We start from the raw sequence: 6,000 nt of genomic DNA, 5'->3' as shown, positions 1-6,000 counted from the left end.
TCGGAATGCTTCATGCATTCACATGATCGATATCACATGTGTTATAAATGCTGTTAAACAAATAAATATAACTATTCAAGGAAATCGTGGACTTGCATGAGTTTTCTGTGAAACTCAGAAAATAAATTCAACATAAAAGACTAGAGCAGAGAGTAAAACCAGGGCAGGGACAACAGAGTGACATAACATGACTTGAAGGTTGTGGCCCAGTCAAAAGACAAGAGATGGACAACATTATCATGGTAAACTAACCACTCACGATGTGTTAACCATATATCCTTGTAATGCAAAATTAAAATAATTTGTTTAAGCCCCATCAAAAGAGCCTGTCCAATAAATAGAATAAAAATATCACATTGTCGCCAATGCTTTTAGATTGAAGATACTCACTTTGGTCGCTGATTTTGAAGTTATATTGCTCTTTTTGAACTACACAAGACTATGTGTAGAGAATATAGTGCATAAATTGACCTTTCTTTATAAAAAAAGCAAACCGCAATGAAATATCACAAGCTATGGTGAAACTGACAGATGTGCGTTCATTTCAGCTTCTGATATCTGTATTTAGCTGATTAAATTAAGCTTTACTGTTTAAATTTATAACCATCCGGGTTCTCTCTCAGATTTGTTGTTTACCGTGGTGTATGCGAGTCATGTAGAAATCTAAGCTGCACACGCGTGTGCTGTAACGCTCTGAAAGGATTCTGTGCAGTTTGTAACGAGAAGATGACAGTATGTCTTAATCCGGCCGATTAGCCATATCAATAAGGGGATTTGTTATGGAACTCCTGGGACAGAAGTTTGGTCGACTTCCCAAGATGTGCTAAGTAAATGTTACGTAACACGAACTGTAAGCAACCGGGAAACGTCTAGCGTGTTTAACATTGGATAACTACTTCCACACCGGTGAATCATAATACATGCTAACCAAAAAGATAAAAAAACAAACGATCTCTGGTGGAAGCTGATTGTTCTTTGGTGTGCTATTGACACTGAGTACAGTTAATTTTTCAGTGAAATTATGTCAAGGGAGGAAACACATATTAAGCAACAGGGATAACACCCGACATTTTTCAAACATCCTACGTGACGATTGCTAATTCTGGAACACTTTACACACAAGGTCTTAAGTAAATCCTATCGCTTCAAATGGGACGTTTTATTTGTGACTAACCTGTCCTTTTCTTAGCGAAAATGATTTACATAGCCGACAATAATCATTAGTCTTGACGAAGTGTGTGAACAATTTTGGATAAAGTCCAAAGTTTCACCCTTTTCGTTTCTTATCCGTGATTATCTTAGTTCAATAACGCTATCTGATATAATCGTTTGCAGTATAAACCGGAATGATACACTGTACTACGTCTTCTTGTATTAAAACAGTCTGGACAACGGTCTTATTAACGACTTCAATACTCGCGGCATTCGCACCACAAAAACAAACGACTTGTTCTGTGCCCCAGTAAATATTCGAACTCATGACTCCCTCCACGGGCAGCTTTCACAAAATTTCGTACGTCATATTTCTCTTACCTTTGCTCGTCTAAGTTATAGTGCCATAAGGCGACGTTAGTTACGAGAAATGTTACGGAAATTTGATATACGATGTTTTGTGAAAGCGGGCCTTGTTCTCTGTATATACTGATTTGCTGTTAATTTACAAGCACATGCATATTTCTGTACTAATAATTTCAGGGAGAATAGTAAACCATAAAAACCGGGCAAACAATATACTTAAAATGTTTGTGGTATAAGTAACAGGAACGTTAAGTTTTCAAAACTAAACCTGACGTTAGGTCCCGGTATAGTCGCACATTGTGTCAAGCTGTTAGAGAATTCACACGATAGAAGGGAGGTAATTCAGTTGCTCCTTGATCGCACACCGGTTGGCAAACAAGCTAAGAGGTCTGCTGTCACCAGCATGGGCAAATCAGTGTCAGTGTCGTCCAGCTTCCATAGCCCATGGAAGGGATTTCAGAGTTGATAACTGTAAGACTCATTCCAGAAAAAGAGTTAAAAACAATCTTTCGATCCAGGGGAGACTGTCGATATTCAGTCTAGGAATAACCTAGGCCCTGTTTCACGAAATTTTCTAAGCTTAGTAAAGTCGAGTTTCTTACCCAAGACGAACATGGAGAATTTCTCGAAAAATTGAAGTCAGACTTAATACATGAAAGCATGGTATTATGTTGATTAAGTAAAACGCTTTTGCTTCTGCAAAAAACTTAAGATGTTGGGTGAAACGGGCGCCGTAATTCAAATTTCAAACTTTATCCCACGAACAATCTGCAGGTTGAATACAAATATAGGTATATGCAACTATTCATAAAAGCCCAAGTTACACACAATTATGAAGCTCCGGACGAAAGATTCTGAGCTAGAAAGGTAGGCTTTATACCTACTGTAAAATTTAAGAAACATGCTGAGAAGTCGTTTGATTTCCTTGAAACACAAACTTCTTTGAGTAATAACTTGTGACATTGATTGAAATCGTGAAATTGTGTTACACAAAGCATGTAACAAATGTTACAAGGCATTGTGTACTCACCAAATGTGGGTACCTTTGGTAAATTGCCCTCCAAGAAAGAATATTAATGCCAAAGGGGGACATGTTGTCTTTGTTTAGAGAACTAAGATACACCATATGGGCAACAAATTTCTTAGATAGGGCCTAACCCATATCCGCAAAATAGGAGTCCTCCATACAGGTCTGTGGTCATGTAACAAATGATTACATCATTCCTCCAATACTTCGTTAACTGATTCCTGACGTAAAGCTGCATCCGAGAAACAAAAGCTGGATTCGATCAGGCGTTCTCATTGGTCATAGCGCCAAGAAAATAGATGACAGTAAAAAAAGTGCTATGTACCAGTACTATACCCCAAGGAAAAATTTGAAATTTGAAAAAAACTTTTCATATAGTCATACCCACAGGTCTACTGCACCGAGTGACAGCGGTGGTAACAACAGGGCATATGTCACAACGCGTTAGTGAGGTCCACAATGTAAGCACATGAAGTTTACTTAAATAGGCTTAAAGAAAATGAAATGTCTTTTATAGTAAGAGAGTGGGAAAATCTTAAGAGCACAAAAAAACAATTCTTCTGCTATTGTATACATACTAAAACAATGTGAAAAATTCCTTTGATCAAAGACACAACACTTAAAGCTGAACAATGAAGGCTTGTTCGTGTAGAGACAATGATATTTGCTTATACATATACACCCAGTTTTTAACAATTAGTGTAGTAGAGATAAGTTATAATTTTCAAACCGATTCGAGATATTTTATCAGATAAAACAGATAGGATGTTTTATCAAAGTGAGCGAGAAAGAATATGTCAAAAAATAGAAAAATATCCAAAATAGAAACTTGTTAACGATATTAAAATGTAAATATCGGTTGTTACTTTGATAACTGCGCAATGTGAATTCATATTAATTGATGTCACACTAAATAGACGATCCAAAACACAGTCGTGCAAAATCCTGATTTTCATTTTGTTTCTGTGTTTCAGATTTAATACTGATTTTAAATTTATTTCTCTCTTTCAGACTTAATTATGGCTAATAAACTAACAGTACAAGAAAGAGTTGAAATGGTTTTTATGTTTGGAAGAGATGGGGCAACACACAGCTCTGTAGCTCAAGCATTCAACCTCACCCTGGATGGTGCGCGACTTCTGTGACGCCCTGTACATGTACGTATAAACGTCGTCCTTAGTCATATCCGGGTCTCTTTCTATGTGAACATGAATGTATAAATCTGTATATTGTCAATAACTAAAAAATGTAACTTTCTCTGTGTTAATTGCGGTTAACATCACTCTATTATTTTTTTAAGCAGGTCTGCTTAGGCCATGATGCTAAGGATTCACTTGAACAGTTAAAAAATAACCCAAACTTTGAGGCATTCTTTTCATGTGACCATTTGTCAACAATCACACTATATCACTACAGCACAATCGGATCAAATCAAAGACAAATTATTTAAGAATCTGTGCTTGATTTATATTTGGAAGGGTCCATGTCCTTGTTGGTAGCGAGCAGTAAAATACAAGCAGTGATATAATGAACACAAACATGTCGCGAGCATCCGCCACCAGTCTTTTATACACTCTGAGTCTGAGGGACGTTGGCCGGGTTATTCCTCCGTGGTGGGCTGATTTAACTGTTTGAAATAATGTTGTAGAGCGAGATTTATCGCCGTGTAGGTCATATAACTGTAAGGAACATTCACGTCACACTAACACTGTTAGTGGGAGCTCCGAGGCAGAGGTGGTGAGCCCGCCAACAAGCCGCAATGAGCCGGAAGCAACCTAAGGATAGTCTGGATTTGCCTTGGGCTCTACCAGATTGCCTCCCACCATAATGCTGGCCGCCCTCGGCCAGCATTATGGTGTGTCAAATTACACCATTTTTTAGTCATTTTTGAAGTGTTAAACTTTTACACACGTTAGAAAGTGTTAACTTTAAATATCTAATGCTTTCCTTCCTCCCTTAAATGTGTAAAACTTATATACAACAGTCGACACTCACCTTAGTTACTGAACTGAGTTCAAAATAACATGGCTTTGGGAGGTGGCTGTACTAAGAAGGTATATGGAAATCTTATCACTTTACCCCAGATAGGGTTTTATTCTAACTGTTAATGCTTAGGCAGTGGAAAATTACATGCCCTCTAGTAACATGGCTTGAACAGAATGCAAAAATGTAGTGATGTTAATTGCTATTTATTAGGCGTCATCTGTCAACAATTACACAGATGCTGTGTTGTCACATTTTAACATGCATTAAAAGAATTATGTGCAAACATGCAGTGATGTTAATTGCAATTTATTAGGCGTAACTTGTCAACAATTACACACAATGCTGTGTTGTCGTCACATTTTAACATACATTAAAAGAATATAATGAGACCAGGATTCGGAAACACTTAGTCCACCAGTAGAAACCTGGTTTATGCGACGACACTGTGATAACTGACAAATTTCGTACGTAACCGGTGAAATACGGCGTCTTGTCAGTTTACCTCAGCGAGGGTTTTACACTAATATTCAGGAGTAAGTAATGATTGCCTTTCATGCACAAATATGAATGATGGCTCTAAAAAATTACATCGGCGGGCTTGTTGGATTGTCTATATATAATCAAGGGTTCATCCGAAATTTACCAGAATAAAATAACAATAGGGTAAAACATGTAATTCCAGTTCACAGATACGACAGAAATGATTAAAGCTCAATTCAAATGTCAGCTGCTGGTAGATTTTAGTACGCGTTGCTGTAATCAGATATTTATAAGTTTTACTTCTAAGTACACATGAGGCTAAAGAGTATTGCCTCTGTTCTTTGAGGTGGGTGTGCACGACCACTGAAGAGTGGGTGAAGCCTTCACAGGGGGAAGACATCTTCCTGCTTAAGTATGTGTTCGTGAAAGTGTCGATGTTTTGTCACGTGGATGTTTGTGTAAGTGTTCCTGTTAAATGTGTATACATGTACGTACAGTTGTAACAGTTTTGTGGCTTGAGTACATAGATACCCCTGTTAATTAAGAATGAGTTCGCACAGGTATTTCTCTTCTGTGAGGTGGGTACAAGTGCCTGTGTGATCTGTCATGTTAATTAGCTGTATGTTCCTACAGATATCTGTTCTTTGGAGTGCGTTACGAGGGGGATGTGTGCTGTTTTATTGGCTGTGCCGCCTCCATCAAAGTGAGCTTACCAAATTAAGCTACATTTAGTTGTTAGAATTCTGTATGATTGTAATACTTACATCTGTCTCTGCTGAATGAATTCGGAGTAAACCTTGAAAACTGTCTTTCATGTGGGAAATACATAGTTTGCTATTTCAGGCAATAGCTGAAACATTTTGTCTTTTTAGAAATACTGAACACTTATAAAGCATTAAAAAGGTTATTCCGGGATTATGTGGTAACATCTGATAACATGTATAGTACTACAGCTGACTGTTTCTGCCTCCTATCAACAGAAGGCCATA

The sequence above is a fragment of the Liolophura sinensis genome, chromosome 1 (assembly GCF_032854445.1).
Source record: "Liolophura sinensis isolate JHLJ2023 chromosome 1, CUHK_Ljap_v2, whole genome shotgun sequence".
Taxonomy (NCBI): Eukaryota; Metazoa; Mollusca; class Polyplacophora; order Chitonida; family Chitonidae; genus Liolophura; species Liolophura sinensis.
The sequence above is the reverse complement of the archived record's forward strand: the minus strand, read 5'-3'. Positions refer to the sequence as shown.